Source organism: Aotus nancymaae, unplaced genomic scaffold (genome assembly GCF_030222135.1).
Source record: "Aotus nancymaae isolate 86718 unplaced genomic scaffold, 86718_ANA_hifiasm-v0.15.2.pri h1tg000041l, whole genome shotgun sequence".
Lineage (NCBI taxonomy): Eukaryota > Metazoa > Chordata > Mammalia > Primates > Aotidae > Aotus > Aotus nancymaae.
In genome coordinates this window covers 13289054-13308104 of record NW_026988455.1, presented here as the reverse complement: position 1 = coordinate 13308104, position 19051 = coordinate 13289054, and the positions used below count along the sequence as shown (strand labels likewise).

The window sequence follows — 19051 nt, the reverse complement described above, 5'->3', positions numbered from 1 at the left end:
CCCATTTACTGTGTTTTTATAAGTACACCTGATTCACTGAATTGTGGAATCAGATCCAATGCTCTAATCATGTCATCTTAGAATAAGTGGCCTGGTATGCTTCCTTTGTTTTTGTGAGACAGAAGCACTCAGAGATCTTTAATTTTCATAGCTGAAATGCTAAGAATAAGTAATTAGCCTAATAGCAATTGTTCTGACTTCATCGTTAATTAACCACTTGAAATTTATTTGAGCTTGGTAACATTCAACTGATATTCTTCTATGTTCTCTTAATAATCATTGAAACTTTCTACCAAAAAAAAAAAAGTATTCTAAGAAGCTTCTAGTTACTAGTTAACACATTTATGAAGGGACTTTACATACATTATTTCATCTGTACAGAAATCCTGATGTAGGTACTATTATTATCCCATTTATTATGGATTAAGAAACTGAGGCATAAAATTTAAATAATTCTATCAGCACTAGGTTATATAACTTCATATAACTAGAAATGGACAGAGTGAGAACTTGAATATGCTATACCACCTTCTAAGTCAAGGAGCAACATTTTGTTTCATTCTTTTTTTTAACCTAGCCATATGCAGTATTAGGCTAATAATATGACAACAATTTAGATGTTTAACATACCAACCATTATGTAGTCCTGTCTAGAGTCTTTTCTATGTTTTAATTCTCCTATATTATGGGACTTATATATTCCCATAATATTTTTTAATCCAGTCAATAGTTTTCCATGATAGATCATCCCCTAAAAAATATCTTAATTTCATTTCCAACAATGCAGAGGACCTGACAAGATGACTGTCTATTCTGTAGATCTCAGCTAAGACTAATTAAAATAACTTGAACCATGGAATATTCAGTTTCTATACTACCTCCGCTGAAGCATCAATAAAGATAGGCTTGTTGGAATTTGAATTAGCGCTCAGAAAATGTTAAAAATCAATGTGCCACAGTGCAATATCTTTTCTTTCTGAAATCTCAGAGTTGCGATCTCAGGTACATACTATCAAGCCTACTTCTTTTTCTTTTCTTTTCCTTTCTTTCCTTCTTTCTCTCTCTCTCTCTCTAACTTTCTTTCTTTCTATTTTTAAAGTGCTGGTCACAGCCCTTTAGTATTGATTTTGCATAGGCCCACAGTTTTAAAAACATTGATATAGATGGTCTAATTTTTATTTATTTATTTATATTATACTTCAAGTTCTGGGGTACATGTGCAGTATGTGCAGGTTTGTTACATAGGTATACACGTGCCATGGTGGTTTGCTGCACCCATCAACCCATCATCTACATTAGGTATTTATACTAATGCTATCCCTTCCCTAGCCTCCTACCCCCTGACAGGCCCCGGTGGGTGATGTTCCCCTCCCTGTGTCCATGTGTTCTCATTGCTCAACTCCCACTAATGAGTAAGAACATGTGGTGTTTGGTTTTCTATTCCTGTGTTAGTTTTCCGAGAATGATGGTTTCCAGCTTCACTCATGTCCCCGCAAAGGACATGAACCCATCCTTTTTTATGGCTGCATAGCATTTCATGATGTATATGTGCCACCATCAAGCCTACTTCTAAAGAAGTAGAAATGACTGGCTGCAGCTTCTCAAGAAGCCAAAAGAAGGGGCAATCTCAAGTTCATTCACCAACAGATTGGTTTCAGTGGGTCTCTGGCACAGCTGCCAGGGGTTGTTGCTCCCTGACCTTTACATTTGATCACAAATTGCATTCAGCAATGGCAAGAGAACAATATTTAACTCTGTTTCCTAATGGCATTGTAATCAAGGGCAATAACTGAGAAGCAGACAGAACTTTAAGGAAGGCTGTAAACCAAAGATACTGTTCAGGGTTATTAAGCCCCATAGCAACGCCGTAGGTAATCCTGCAGTACAACTAACATCTCTATTCTAGCTTGGGCACAGGGCCACCCTTCCTTGATACATGCCAAGTAATTCATCATATACCCTGATCTTTTCATTTTGTTGCTTTAGTCAAATGCTCATATAGAACATATTTTGCTAAAAAGATCGGACAAGCACAGGGAAGTAAAAAGCAATTTTTCAAGTCTCACCCAGATCTTTTTATTGTTATTACTTCACTGTTTCAAAAGGTCTGTGCTGTAGGAGATATCTCTGTCTCTCTGTCTCTGTGTCTCTCTCTCTCCCTTTTCCTGTCACTCATACACACACACACACACACACACACACACACACACAAACACAAACACACACACACAACAGGTCTTTGGTATCAAAAGTTAAGTTGGCCACACAGTACATCACACATGCACATGTAAATAAACACAGAGGGAGAAGACCTTCCAAATGGCTCCAACGTGGCTTACAGGGTGTGACTGAGGAAAAAGTATCCTAACTCAAAACACAGTAGTAGTCTTCCATTACTGCTTCTTTTTCCCCATTCCTGGCAGAGATGGTGATGGGGTATGATAAAACTAGGTCTACTTTGCCAAAAATAAACTTATTTTGCCAAATGGTCAATTTGACAGATTGCCCATTCACTCAAAGCTTGTTTCTTTTAACCATTTATATTGTTTTTTTTTTTTTTTTTTTTTTTTTGAGACGGAGTTTCGCTCTTGATACCCAGGCTGGAGCGCAATGGCGCGATCTCGGCTCACCGCAATCTCCGCCTCCTGGGTTCAGGCAATTCTCCTGCCTCAGCCTCCCGAGTAGCTAGGATTACAGGCACGCGCCACCGTGCCCAGCTAATTTTTTTTGTATTAGTAGAGACGGGGTTTCACCATGTTGACCAGGATGGTCTCGATCTCTTGACCTCGTGATCCACCCGCCTCGGCCTCCCAAAGTGCTGGGATTACAGGCTTGAGCCACCGCGCCCGGCCACCATTTATATTGTTAACACCTATTTGTACTGAATAAAATAGCTTTAAAGAATCTTTTAAGAATTCTTCGATATTTAAATTGATGAGTTTAAGCTTTTAATTTTTCTGAAATATTGTTGTAATGCAGTACTGGAGCCTACCCATGTTATTATATTCTGTAATTTTGTTATTTTCTGAGCTAACAACTTGTGGGGATCAGAATATGTTTATTTTAAAGCAAAGGAGTATGAATGTTTGAATACCAAAAATTGTATAAATGATAGCATAGAAAATTTCTTTCTTTTAACATATTTTCTATCCACTGAAATACATTCTATACTTCTATTAATTCACATACTTGTTAACCAGTTGGATTGGATGAATATGTTGCTTCTGTTTTAAGTAACTAAAAGTCATTCAGTATTTGAAATATCAATGATAAAACTGGCATTCAGCTGAGTTAGACTGATAAATAATTCTACTGTAAAATATCACAGTTGAAATTGCAAAGGAAAAATTAAAATCAAATTAAAACTTAATAATTACTTCCCACTAAAAATTTCAGAAACTTTTGCAGCTATTCTATGCAGCATGATTTGTGATAAATTTTGTATGTAGTTAACACAAACACATTTCAGGCAGTTGATAATTCAGAAAACTGGTCATTACATAAAATGATAAATCAGAGTATATGGCTAATTTAACAAATGGCCATTCAGTGAATTTATGTTTCAGCAAACTGATTTTAAAAGAACTATTCAGTGAATTGATCATCCAGTAAATTTTCTTTTTTTTTCTTCTTATTTTCTTCACATCTCCTTGAATTAAATTTTCTTTTGGTGATGGAGTAATTGGTTTTCAGATAATTGGCCTGCTTTCCAAAATCACAGCCCTTTAAAGCTTAAAACTATTCAGACCATCCAGTGCAGACTCCCATTTCACAGAGAATCCGAGACAAATCAACCAAATGTACTCATTAGTATTAGATCTAGCATTAGAACTCAAGACTCCCAAATCCCAGTCAAAAGCTCTTTCTAACAGACTATGGTTAATAAGAGAAGGAGGAAGGCACGCAGAAGTAGGAAGGCCTGACAGACGCGCAAAGTGCTTACTACACAATGAAAGGAATACTTGTATAACATGGAGAATGTAATCTTAAAATAAGAGCTTCTCTTTGTCATTTCCAAGTTTATTTCTCACATAAATGAATAAGGCTCTGTTTCAGGGTGTTTAACAAGATTTCAAGTGAGGAAAACTCGTGTGTGTGTGTGTGTGTGTGTGTGTGTGTGTGTGTGTGTGTCTATCAACTAAAATGGCTCACAGGATTTTATATTCTACAGCAATTCTGAACCATCTTGCCAACTTGTTTTTCTCCATCTATCAAGATACTTTACATGGAGTATCTTGGTGTTCCATGCTCAGTATTTTATTATTATACAGAGTTTCTGAGTGTTTTAGGTTCAGAATTTTATTATTACATCATCTCTGGATGCCACTTAAAATACACAAACTGACTCTATTTACACTGAAATAAAGAAACCAAAAACACTAATTTCTAGTTTTCCTGGATGGGGGAAAAAGCAAAATTCGACACAACAGTAATTGCAACTAAAATAAACAGGGAACACATTCTGAATTTTCACTTGCAGCAAATAAGTGTAATTTTGGGGTGTGAGATGGAAACCTTTTCAATGTAATGGTTTGTGTAACAGCTTTTACAAGGTGCACTTTTCACTGTCAAACAGCATGAAATGCTCATAAGGGAAATCTGTTTTAGATGGCAGGTTTACAAGCTTTCCACAACAAGTACTATTTATCCACGTTAAAATGTTTTGCAATTACCTCTTTACATATTATGTTCATGAATTCTTTTAAAAAGATTTAAAAACTGCTTTGTACAAATGTAACTCTGAAATCAACCATATTGTTTTATTTCCTTAATCATCTGATGCATACTATTGGTTTTTACTAGCTAATAAGTTGTCCATGCCTAATTTACATAAAAGTATTTCTATAATACAATATTAAAGAAAGGTAAAAGCAAGCACCTCCCAATATAACCAACTCAAAAATTATAGTTTCTAGGGAGCCTTTCTTATGAAGGCAATATAAATGATATTCTTGTTGTACCATAACAGTTAGCTAATATTTATATACTATATTCAAAATCACATACAAATATGAGCTGATTACTTCTCATGGTCCATGGAACCACTTTTCTCACAAACCAAATTTATAAGGATGGTGTTTTCTAAATAAAACTGAAAGGTTATTTACATATGAAAATTCCATTCTCTTTCCTTATAAAGTTTACTCAACATTGAAAAAATAAATTCTTTTTCAATTAAGACAGCAATAGAATTTTCTTAAATGTAGGACAGTGAATCAATCCATCTTCCTCTCTCCCTCTTTCCCCCTTTCTCTCTTGGTCCCTTCTCTCCTCCTTTTTTTCTTTTTTGAGACAGGGTCTCGCTCTGTTGCCCAGGGTGAAGTGCAGTGGAACAATCTCAGCTCACTGCAACCTCCACCTCCCAGGTTCAAGCAATTTTCCCAAGTAGCTTGAATTACAGGCACCCACTACCAGCCTGGCTAATTTTTCCATTTTTAGTGGAGATGGGGTTTCAGCCTCTGCCTCCTGAGTTCAAGTGATCCTCCCACCTTGGCTTCCCAAGTAGCTGAGATTACAGGCATGTGACACCACACCCAGCTAATTTTTGTATTTTTAGTAGAGAGGAGGTTTCACTATGTTGGCCAGGCTGGTCTTGAACTCCGGACCTAAAGTGATCTGCCTGCCTTGGCCTCCCAAAGTACTGGGATTACAGGCATGAGCCACCACACTGGTCTCTTGTTCCTTTCTCTATCATCTTCCCTCCACCTCCAATTATAAGGACCTAGTCAGCCCCACAGTTAAACACTGGCTACACAACAGTTCCTCCAAAATATTCTACATATATAAGCTGTGTCCAGCGTGTGGTTTAATTGTATCACTTTCTTCTTTGAAATTATATTCACACATCTGGACAACTAATTGTAACATTATCCAGAGGATCTCATAGTCACACCATTTCAAACAATATGGACATCAAAAGCAACAGCTAAGCTATTTTCAGTACTTATATGTAAGCCACATGGCCAAAATATTCAGTGTCTCAAAACAAATCTTACTGTGAAATCAGATCAGTATCTGATTTGAGTATTCCTGGCTTGTACTTTCCAAAGTACAGTAGAACCACCTTATAATAAGACCACTAAAGGTCAACACTAATCATGTTGTATTACTTTATCTGACTATGTTCAGAGAACTGTAAGCTCACAGATTCTAAGGTTGGAAAGGTCTTCAAGGTGACCTTGAGTCATGCTTAGTGCCATGATCTATTTGAATATCCATAACGAAGCTCTGCCATACCACTTTATAAGGAATACTATGAATTATAAAATTGAGCTCTTAAGTTGACTCAAAGGTAACTATTTTTATTTTAAGTAAATAAATAGTAATTACCTATAGAAAAGTAAAAGAAAGGCTTCAAACCATTTAATAAAGATATATTAATTCAGTTGGCTATTTTTTCTTCTTGAGAGGGCTCTAAACAAAAATATCATCTTCCTAAGGTAAATATGTAAGTAAAAGTATAAAAGAAAGGTGCAAAAGGTGAAGCTGGCATTTCCTGAAGCTCAGAGTAGCTTTAGGAGATGCAATGTGGCTGCAATAGAAGCTATCATGTGGCTTAAAATAACAGGATGCAGTCGATTTTTTAAGCATACCAATTTTGTTACAGTTATTTTTAGAAAGAGAGGGAAATTTATAACTAGCTTTGAATAACCAGGAAAAAACTGCAAATTTCCTACTTTTAAAAATTATTGATGGTGGCAATTCTACTGGTAAATTCATTTTTCTTCCAAACTGAATATTAATAAACCTACCACCAATGCTGAAAATCTGTTTATTATTTAATGGAGCTGAAGAAAAATCAATAACCATAAAGAATAGGTAACTTGAGAAAATAAGATTCTAATGTGTTCTATATTGAGTCTAACAAATCACACTTCTTTAATTGGTTAAAACACAGGCTTTATACATAGAAAATATTCACAATTTAACAGGAAAACCTAAAAACCTCTTTCTTCGAGAAATACACAGAAATTTTTACAAAATTGTTATTTTATAGCAAGATCGAATTGTTTTTCAGTTCAACCTACTCTCCTAAGAATACTAGTCCCAGCTTTTAATCCAAATTTCCCAAATAGAAACATCTGCATCTTCCTAAGAGAATATTAAAATACTTGTTAAAGCATAATGTAATGCATACCAAGTAGAACTCTTTCAGTGCATTCAATTTACTTAGTAAATTGTTTTGTGAAATACTATGAATAAGACTTAATAAACAATTCATAATTTAGGTAATTTATGTTCTTTTTCAAGAATACATAATCAAATGATTTTTATATGGGAGTTTAATATTTTAGGAACATTGTATTATAGCTTATGATTTGTTTAAGTTAATAAGAAGTGAACACTTTTATTTTTAAATGGCCCGTTTAGTATTTAGAGTGTGTACATTTTCATGTTTAACTTAACAACAACAAAAAAGAACTTCAATAAAGAAATATATCTAAAACTACTGCAGATCCTAGACAAAATTTCTTTAAAGAATTCATCCCTGTTTCTTTCGTCTTGCTCTGAAGACAAGGAACAAATGCTTCCTGAATGTGGAATTTATTCTAACAGTTCATTGCTTTAACACCTTTAGAGTAGAGACAGTTGTAGCAAATATAAGCTAAGTTCTGCAGTGTAGCAGTTCTCTTGACAACTGTTAGTAAACCTGCAAGAGAAAAACCTTTATGCTTTTTTCAATAATATCCCAGTGTGGGAGGATGAATACTAAGTAATAAATTAGGAAAAGAAAAAAATTAAACTCTCCCAATGAATCCAGATTATCTTCTTTCATCTTTATCTTCTTAGTTACATCTTATTAAAAACGTTAAAAGCTGCTATCTATTGAACACCTACCAAATATCTGCTACTAAATTTAACACTTTTTCACAACAACCTTATGTGAAAATTATGTGTGTGTTGGTTGTGCACTTTATTGAAATCGGACACTGAGTTTCAGAAAGATCAAATATTTTTCCTAAGAGCTCAACATTGGCAAAAGACAAAACCAGGACATACATCTGACTGTAAAGTCTATGTTCCTGCCATATTTTAGTCTGCTTACAATATTTTTAATGTTTTCTGTATTTTCAAGTTAAAATAAAAAAATTTGCCTTTCATATTTGAAATATTTAAGTTACGAGAATGTCAATCTTAAGAGTAAAATCATGATCTTGCAAAATCAGTGAGAAATTAAAAACACAATGGAGTTAGCTTTTATTATTTATACTAGTTGAAAGACCCAAAGACATATTTGCTGCCCTACCAAAAGAGCACATGACACTAGATAACACCAGCATATATACATATATATATTAAGAGTTCGGATCTTGCTCTGTTGCCCGGGCTGGAGCGCAGTGAGCAGTGCAATCATGACTCACTTCAGCCTCACCCTCCCAAACTACAGAGATTATAGGTGTGACCCACTATGGCTGGCCAACCACTAGAATTTCCACCACGGCTGGGCCAACAACTAGTATTTTAAAAATAATAGTCACAATAATAGTTGCAGATCTATTTAAAAATAAAACTATCAAGACCTACATCCACTATAAATTCAATAAAATACTCCATTACTGAAGGCAGGTCACTGCTGTTAGATGCTGGGAAAGATTCCAAGATGAGGAAAGCATTAAGCCCCTTGGCTGTCTCCTCTCTCTTCTCTCCTCAACAACGACTAGTCTGCTAAGATATATCCTTTGCTTTTTGTGTTCTTTTTTGTACACACTATCCCTGAAATAATATTTTGCAACTTCAACTTTCACTTGTATATCATGATGACTTTCTAAACTCTTGCTCCAACTCCTTCTCATTAACATAAATTCTAATCCTATAATATAAACTGCCTCTTTGCAAATGCAAACAATGAAATCCAAGATGATATTCCTTCTCATACTACATCAGTGCTGACCCCCCAATCTCTCTTTCTATCAATTCCTAGAAGGTAGCGGGCAATGTTCCTGAATGTCCCAGCCACTAGCCTTCCTGAAGTTTTATTTACTGCCTAGATCTCTTCAAATCCTGAACTTATTTGGTTTAATTATCATACCCACTCATAGTAACTTCAGCTATATTAATCATTTCTTCTCTAACATGTGCATAAAACGTTTCAAGGTGTAAGGATTGATTAAAGTCTGAAGAGATAATTTACTGTGTAAGTAAAATAAGAGCACTTACTTGGGAGTCAGCCAATTACTTCCAGAATCTTTACATGACAAGTATTTTTTAAGTCCTGCCAAACAATTTAACTAGGTGCTTTATAAATACTATCCCATTTAATTTTGACAACCAAGATAAAAATCAAGTGTTGTATGAGCACATGGGACAACAGCCCTATGAGGTGATTATTCTCCATATTTTAGCATGAACATTATATTGGTTAAATAACTTGTCCACGATCACATATCTAGCAAGCAAGAGTACTAGAGTAAAAATCTAGGTGTACCTGACTTAGAGACCAATATTCATTATTTTGTGCTATACTGGGCCTCTTTCTGCCATTTACTAAAGCCATGTTAACCTAAGCCTCAGTGTTCTCATCCAGAAAAATAAAGGATGTTATCAGTATTCTTATTAGAGGAACAAAAAGCCAATAGAAGGGCATCTGATGTGAGACATTCTCAGAGTTCCCGTATGTACACCAAATATGATTCCAGTATGGTCCTCTATCCCATTGTCCCAGCTGCTATTGGGAATCACTGGCTTTTCTTATACTATACATAAAGTGATACATTATTTGAAGGTACACTGTGATAAGTTAAAGCAGCATAGTGTAAACCATATAGTATCCACTGAAAGAGTAAAATGTAAAACAAAGTAGAGCAATAAGCCAATTAACAACATAAAATGGAATCATAAAAATTATTCAGTTAATCCAAGAGAAGGCAAGAAAAAAGGAAAAAGGAACCAAAGAATAGGACAAAAAAAAAAAATGGCAACACAGTAGATTTAAATCCAACCATATCAATAATCACATCCACTAGTGATACCCAGGCAAGCAGGGTCTACAGTAGACCTCCAGCAAACTCCAGCAGACCTGCAGCAGAGAGGCCTGACTGTTCAAAGGAAAACTAACAAACAGAAAGGAATAGTACTGAGATCAACAAACGGGATGTCCACACAGAAACCCCGTCCGAAGCTCACCAACATCAAAGACCAAAGGTAGATAAATCCACAAAGATGAGGAAAAGCCACTGCAAAAAGGCTGACAATTGCAAAAACCACAACACTTCTTCTCCTCTAAAGGATCATAACTCCTTATCAACAAAGAAACAAAACTGGATGGAGAATGAGGTTGATGAATTGACAGAAATAGGCTTCAGAAGGTGGGTAATAAACTCCTCCGATCTAAAGGAGCATAGCATGTTGTAACCCAATGCAAGGAAGCAAAGAACCTTGAAAAAAGGTTCTAGCCAACTAAAATAACCAGTTTAGAGAAGAATATAAATGACCTGATGGAGATGAAAAACAGCACAAGAACTTTGTGAAGTATACACAAGTATCAATAGCTGAATCAATCAAGTGGAAGAAAAAATATCAGAGATTGAAGACCAACTTAATGAAAAAAAGCATGAAGACAAGATTTGAGAATAAAGAATGAAAAAGAATGAACAAAGCCTCCAAAAAATATGAGACTATATGAAAACACCAAATCTACGTTTGATTGGTGTGCCTGAAAGTGACAGAAAGAATGGAACCAAGCTGGAAAACACTCTTCAGGATATAATCCAGGAGAACTTCCCCAACCTAGCAAGGCAGGCCAATGTGCAAATTCAGGAAATACAGAGAACACCACAAAGATATTCCTCGAGAAGAGCAACTCCCAGACACATAATCATCAGATTCACCAGGGTTGAAATGAAAAAAAAAAAAAAGTTAAGGGCAGCCAGAGAGAAAGACTGAGTTACCTACAAAGGGAAGCCCATCAGACTAATCTCTCTGCAGAAACCCTAAACACTAAAAGAGAGTGGGGGCCAATATTCAACATCTTTAAAGAGAAGAATTTTCAACACAGAATTTCATATACAGCCGAACTAAGCTTCATAAGTGAAGGAGAAATTAAACCCTTTACAGACAAGCAAATACTAAGAGATTTTGTCACCACCAGCCCTGCCTTACAAGAGCTCCTGAAGGAAGTACTAAATATGGAAAGGAAAAACCATCCACTACAAAAACATACCAAATTGTAAAGACCATCCACACTATGAAGAAACATCATCAACTAATGGACAAAATAACCAGCTAGCATCATAATGACAGGAATAAATTCACACATAAGAATATTAACCTTAAATGTAATTGGGCTCAATGCCCCAATTAAAAAACACAGACTGGCAAATTGGATAAAGACTCAAGACCCATCCGTTTGCTGTATTTAGGAGACGCATCCCACATGCAAAGACATACACAGGCTCAAAATAAAGGGATGGAGGAATATTTACCAAACAAATGGAAAGCAAAAAAAAAGCAGGGGTTGCAATCCTAGTCTCTGATGAAACATACTTTAAAGCAACAATGATCAAAAAAGACAAAGAAAGGCATTACACAATAGTAAAGGGATCAATGAAACAATAAGAGCTAACTACTCTAAACGTATATGCACCCAATACAGGAGCACCCCGATTCATAAAGCAAGTTCTTAGAGACCTACAAAGAGACTTAGACCCCCACACAATAATAGTGGGAGATTTTAACACCCCACTGTCAATATTAAACAGATCAACAAAACAGAAAATTAACAAGGATATTCAGGACTTGAACTCAGCTCTGGACCAAGCAGACCTAATAAACATCTACAGAACTTTCCACTCCATATCACCAAAATATATATTCTTCTCAGCACCACATCGCACTTATTCTAAAACTGACTGCATAATTGGAAGTAAAACACTCCTCTGCAAATGCAAAAGAATGTAAATCAAACCAGTCTCTCAGACCACAGTGCAATCAAATTAGAGCTCAGGATTAAGAAACTCACTCAAAACTGCACTATTACCTGGAACAATATGCTCCTGAATGACTACTGGGTAAATAACGAAAACAAGGCAGAAATAAAGAAGTTCTTTGAAACCGATGAGAACAAAGACACAACGTAAAAGAATCTCTGGAACACTGCTAAAGCACTATTTAGAGGGAAATTTATAGCACTAAATGCCAACAACAGAAAGCAGGAAAGATCTAAAATTGACACTCTAACATCACAATTAAAATACCTAGAGAAGCAAGAGTAAACAAATTCAAAAGCTAGCAGAAGACAAGAAATAACTAAGATCAGAGCAGAACTGAAGGAGACAGAGACCCGAAAATCCCTCCAAAAAAAAAAAAAAATGAATGAATCCAGGAGCTGGTTATTTGGAAAGATTAACAAAATAGTTAGACAGCTAGCCAGACTAATAAAGAAGAAAAGAAAGAATAATCAAATAGACACAATAAAAAATGATAGATGAGAGATCACCATTGATCCTACAGAAGTACAAACTACCATCAGAGAATACTATAAACACCTCCATGCAAATAAACTAGAAAATCTAGAAAAAAATGAATAAATTCCTGGACACATACAACCTCCCAAGACTAAACCAAGAAGAAGTCAAATCCCTGAATAGACCAATAACAAGTTCTGAAACTGAGGCAATAATTAATAGCCTACCAACCAAAAACGCCCAGGATCAGATGCATCAAAAGCCAAATTCTATCAGAGGTACAAAGAGAAGCTGGTGCCATTCCTTCCAAAACTATTCCAAACAATAGAAAAAGAGGGACTCCTTTCTAACTCATTTTATGAGACCAGCATCATTCTGATACAAAAACCTTACAGAAAAAGAAAATTTAGAAAAAAAGAAAATTTCAGGCCAATATCACTGATGAACACTGATGTGAAAATCCTCAATAAAATGATGGCAAATTGAATCCAGCAGTACATCAAAAAGCTTACTCACCAAGATCAAGTCAGCTTCATCCCTGGGATGCAAGGTTGGTTCAACACAAGCAATTCGATAATCATAATCCATCACATAAACAGAAACAATGACAAAAATCCCATAATTATCTCAATAGATGCAGAAAAGGCCTTCCATAAAATTCCACACCTCTTCATGCTAAAAATGCAATAAACTAGGTATTGATGGAATGTATCTCAAAATAATAAGAGCTATTTATGACAAACCCACAGCCAGTATCATACTGAATGTGCAAAGGCTGGAAGCATTCCTTTTGAAAACCGGCATAAGACAAGGATGCCCTCTCTCACCACTCGTATTCAACATAGTATTGAAAGTTCTGGCCAGGGCAATCAGGCAAGAGAAAGAAATAAATGGCATTCAAATAGGAAGAGAGGAAGTCAAATTGTCTCTGTTTGCAGATGACATGTTTGTATATTTAGAAAACCCCATCATCTCACCCCAAAATCTCCTTAAGCTGATAACTTCAGCAAAGTCTCAGGATACAAAATCAATGTGCAAAAATCACAAGCATTCCTATACACCAGTAATAGACAAACAGAGCCAAATCATGAGTAAACTTCCATTCACAATTGCTACAAAGAGAATAAAATACCTAGGAATACCACTTACAAAGGATGTGAAGAACCTCTTCAAGGAGAAATACAGACCACTGCTCAAGGAAATAAGAGAAGACACAAACAAATGTAAAAATATTCAATGCTCATGGATAGGAAGAATCAGTACTGTGAAAATGGCCATACTGCCCAATGTCATTTACAGATTCAATGTTATCTCTATCAAGCTACCATTGACTTTCTTTACAGAATTAAAAAAATCTACTTTAAATTTCACATGAAACCAAAAAAGAGCTCATATAGCTAAGATAGTCCTAAGCAAAAACAACAAGGCTGGAGGCATAATGCTACCTGATTTCAAACTCTACTACAAGTCTACAGTAACCAAAACAGCATGGTACTCCTACCAAAACAGATATATAGACCAATGGAGCAGAAGGGGGACCTCAGAAATAACACTACACATCTACAACCATCTGTTCTTTGACAAACCTGACAAAAACAAGCAATGGGAAAAGGATTCCCTATTTAATAAATGGTGCTGGGAAAACTGGCTAGCCATATGCAGAAAACTGAAACTGGACCACTTCCTTACATCTTAAACAAAAATTAACTCAAGATGGATTAAAGACTTAAACATAAGACGTAAAACCTAGGTTTCTTAGAAGAAAACCTAGGCAATACCATTCACGACATCGGCATGGGTAAAGACTTCATGACTAAAACACCAAAAGCAATGGCAACAAAAGCCAAAATAGACAAACAGGATCTAATTAAACTAAAGAGCTTCTGCACAGCAAAAGGAACTATCATCAGAGTGAACAGGCAACCTACAGAATGGAAGAAAACGTTTGCAATCTATCCACTGACGAAGAGTTAATATCCAAAATCTACCAAAGAACTTAAACAAATTTACATTAAAAAAAAACCTAACGAGTCCATAAAAAGTGGGCAAAGGAGATAAACAGACACTTTTCAAAAGAAGACATTTATGTGGCCAAGAAACATGAAAAAAAGCTCATCATCACTGATCATTAGAGAAGTGAAAATCAAAACCACATTGAGATACCATCTCAAGCCACTTAGAATGGTGATCATTATTAAAAAGTCAAGAAACAACAGATGCTGGAGAGGATGTGGAGAAACAGGAATGCTTTAATACTGTTGCTGGGAGTGTAAATTAGTTCAACCACTGTGGAAGACAGTGTGGCAATTCCTCAAAAATCTAGAACCAGAAATACCATTTAACCCGGCAATCCCATTACTGGGTTTATCCAAAGGATTATAAATCATTCTACTATAAAGACACATGCACATGAATGTTTACTGAAGCACTGTTCACAACAGGAATGACTTGGAACCAACCCAAATGTCCATCAATGATAAGACTGGATAAAGAAAATGTGGCACATTATATACCATGGAATACTATGCAGCCACAAAAAAGGATGAGTTCAAGTCTTTTGCAGGGACATGATGGAGCTAGAAACCATCATTCTCAGCGAACTAACACAGGAACAGGAAACCAAACTATGCATGTTCTCACTCATAAGTGGGAGTTGAACAATAAGAACACATAGGTACAGGGAGGGGAATATCACACACTGGGGTCTTTTCAGGGGTGAGGAGCAAGAGGAGGAATAGCATTAGGAGAAATACCTAATGTAGATGACGGGTTGATGGGTGCAGCAAACCATGATGGCACGTGTATACCTATGTAACAAATCTGCACATTCTGCACATGAATCCCATAGCTTGAAGTATAATAAAAAATTAAATAAATAAGTAAATAAATAAATGGCAACACAGATTTAAATCCAACCACATCAATAATCATATTAAATAAAATTTAAACACACGAATGAAGAGACAGATTGTCAAACTGTATAAAAAACAAAGACAAACTAAATGCTGTTTACAAAAAATGCACTTTAAATATGATACAGATTAAAATTAAAATGATGTAAAATATATAATATGTCAGTATCAGACAAAGGAAATTTCAAAGCAGGAACTATTACCAGGAACAAGAGGAGTCATTTCACAATGATAAAGGAGTCTATTCATCAAGAGAAAATAACATTCCTAAATGTTTATGCACCTATTGTCAGAATTCCAATATACATAAAAAACCTAGTTGATCTGAAAAAGAAATAGTAAAATACAGTATTTTTGATGGATATTTTATACTTCTTTTTAAATATTGACAGAAGCAGTAAAGATATAAAAAAAATTTGAAGAGTATCTATTGAGCAATTGACATTTATAGAACATTCCACCCAAAAACAACAGAATATATGCTTTTCTCAAGTACACACAAAACATTTAAGACAGATTATACCTGACCACAAAACAAATCTCAATGAATTTTAAAGGATTCAAATCCTATGAAGTAAGTTGTATGATCACAAAAAAATTAAATTAGAAATCAATAACAAAAATATAAAGCAAATCAAATATCTGATAAGCAAATAATATACTTCTAACTAACCCATGGCTAAAATAAAAATAGAAAGTATTTTGAACTGACTGAAAATGAAAACATATTACCAACTGTGCAGATGATAATGCGCAGATAATGTGCAGAACCCCCTTGATAAATTTAGGTGAAAAACAAAAGAAAAATAATTAAATGACTAAACAAATCAACAGTTTTACAAGAGAGCAATTTCAGCAACTAAGATTAAAGGAAAGAGGATCATAGATTCATAAAATATTAGAACAGGAAGAATTCTAGAAATGTTTCCAAAATTTGTAAACTCACAAAATTCACATAGAAAACATTTCCAGGAAGAACATATGATTTGCTTAATAGGGTTTATAATAGCAAGTATTTTTAAATGAGCAGTCTTTGGTAGTAGTGACATTATATAAATATTTTGCATTCTTTTAAATGAATATTTTCACCTAATAAAAGCAGATACAGATTTTACAAAATAGATGTGCGTATTTGTTGGCCTTTATCTGATTAATGTAAGCATTTTGTGCTTTATCTGTAGGTTTTCTATATTTCACATAGCACAATGAATAAGAATACTGAATTCTCTATCCAGATTGCCTAAATTTATACTCTAGCTTTACCACAGTTGAGTATTCATGATATTGGGCAAGTTACTTAACTAGCAATGCCTTAGTTTTCACAATTGTAAAATAAGAATAAACCATAAAATGGATATAAATAGTTCTTACCTCCTTACAGTGATTATAAACATTAAACAAGTTACTGCTTCTGTGGGCTTACAACAGTGCCTGGTGTATGGTAAGAGCTCAATAAATGATAACCATTTTTACACAACATTGATTTATAAATACTTGAAGCTGATTAATCAAAACACTCACTTGAAATTTTTTAATTAGGTAACAATTAAAGTAGGATAACATCACAGAAAAATAAGTTGCTTAAAATTCATGTTTTTAAAAAAATACAGAATTATTCAAGTTATTTGAAAGCCAATGTTAAAAGAAAGCTGGCACAATCTCTTTTCAAAGCATGAGACAATGATCCAATGGAAAATTATGTATTACATGGAGTGTTTTTGAATTAACCAATACATTTGATAATATCACATGAGACGATACAAAAGTTACCTGTTAATGTCCTGCTGCCTTCAACTATTTCTTATTATATGCTCCATTCAACCAGAATCTATAGATTTGAATATTTTAACTTTCAAAGATAAAACATTTATTTATGAATTTATTTTAAATGGCTAAAAGGCAACATTCAGCAGTACAGCACTGAAACAATTTCCATTTGGTTTAAAAAAAACAACAAAATAAATGTGGAATACATTTCACATTTTTTTATTTTGTGCAACTTCGATGCTTTCAATGCTGCATACATTACTAAAAGCACAAAAATAGATGCTGTACTATCAAATTGTAAAGAATACCAAATTGATAAAATTATACTTTATAATTTCTTCCAAGTATCAAAAGGACAAGTTTTTGTTTTTCCTTTAATTAAAATAATCTCATGGGTCTCTTATATGTTTGACAGATTAAGATAAAACAAGTATATTTTTAGTAAGTATCTTAAACATACATATTTTAATAAAAACTGCTATTTGTAATGCAGGCTCTGTCGTTTTGACACTGACACAAATCCTTCTTACCTGGGTCAAATGAGCATGCACCTGAATCAATGGTAATAAAATACCAAATAAGTCTGTAAAGTATCAACTTATCCTGTTCTTCTGTTTTGAGAGCTAAGTGCATGATTAAATTTACTGTACCTTTAACAACATGCAGTTCTCCCGTGGTGTCTGCAGGGTATTACTTCCAGAACCCCCTGAGGATACAAAGATCCATGGATGCTCTAGTCCCTCATATAAAATTCTGTAGTGTAAATTCTACGTAAATAGTTGTTATACTGTCTTTTTCATTTGTATTATTTTTTGATTAATTACATTTGTATGTATGTATAGGTACATATGATGTTTTGTTATATGTAGAATATTTAATAAATGTTATTGTTTTTCACATTCAGATATTTTCAATCCACAATTAGTTGAAGCCACAGATGCAGAGCTTACTCACATGGAGAGTCAACTGTAAAATTTAAACAACTTCTGCATTTGTAAAATCAATCACCTTTTTGTTCTCCTCCTACCATTCTCAAAATTATAAGGAAGCTTGTCATCATGGCACATCAAGGCAATGAGGGAGACTAGCTAAATGCAGCAGAGAGAACATAGGGGCCAACAGCACCACTTGTTCCTCAGAACTGCCTCCCAGCCTCCATCCATCCTTTAGTTAGCAAGCAGTAGATTAAACCTCTCACCATGTGTGCTGCCTTCTTCCAGATTTTTGCAATGAAGCAAACCAATCAGCAGCTTTCACCACATGGGAGAATGATCAAGGCCAGGAAAACACTCATACACAGGTTGAGTACTGATCGGGCATTCTATGGTTCACAAAACTGAATGCCCCTACACAGATGACAGCTGAAATGTGAACACAGAAGCCCAGAACAATATAAGAAAGCTACAGTAGCTATGAAGACCAATTGCGGTCATAAATATCATCACCATCCAATACTTAGCTACAGGCTGGGCGTGGTGGCTCATGCCTGTAATCCCAACACTTTAGGAGTGTGCAGCGGGCAGATCACCTGAGGTCAGGAGTTTGAGACCAGCCTGACCAACGTGGAGAAACCTCATCTCTACCAAAACCACAAAATTAGTTGGGTGTGGGTGCATGCCTGTAATCCCAGCTACTTGGGAGGCTGAGGCAGGAGAACGGCTTGAACCCAGGAGGTGGAGGTTGTTGTGGTGAGCCGAGATCACGCCATTGCACTGCAGTCTGGGCAACAGAAGTGAAACTCCATATCAAAAAAACAACAACAGCAACAACAACAACAACAAAAATTTAGATACAGCTTTTAACATTTACAAAGTATTTTTACATACATTATTTTATTTGAACACCACAACCAATAGCCCTTTTAAGAGGTAGTATAGATATTTTTATTAATTACACTATTCTGCAGGTGAAGAAACTGAAAAAGCTTAAAAGGCTTGTCTAAGATCATTTTAAGTAAGAAATAACTGG

General features: G+C 35.0%; 1 protein-coding gene across 5 annotated transcripts in view; it reads right to left on the bottom strand.

Moving 5' to 3' along the window:
• Positions 1-19051, bottom strand: part of RFX3 (regulatory factor X3) — a 296633-nt gene that overhangs the window by 177839 nt on the left and 99743 nt on the right. The window contains exon 1 of one of the 5 annotated variants that reach the window (XM_064361482.1): positions 2067-2542. The exons of the other annotated variants lie outside the window; for them this stretch is intronic. The gene's annotated coding sequence lies outside the window, so the exon portion shown is untranslated. Of the gene's footprint in view, positions 1-2066; positions 2543-19051 lie in introns of those variants that run through there. 5 annotated transcript variants of the gene reach the window in all.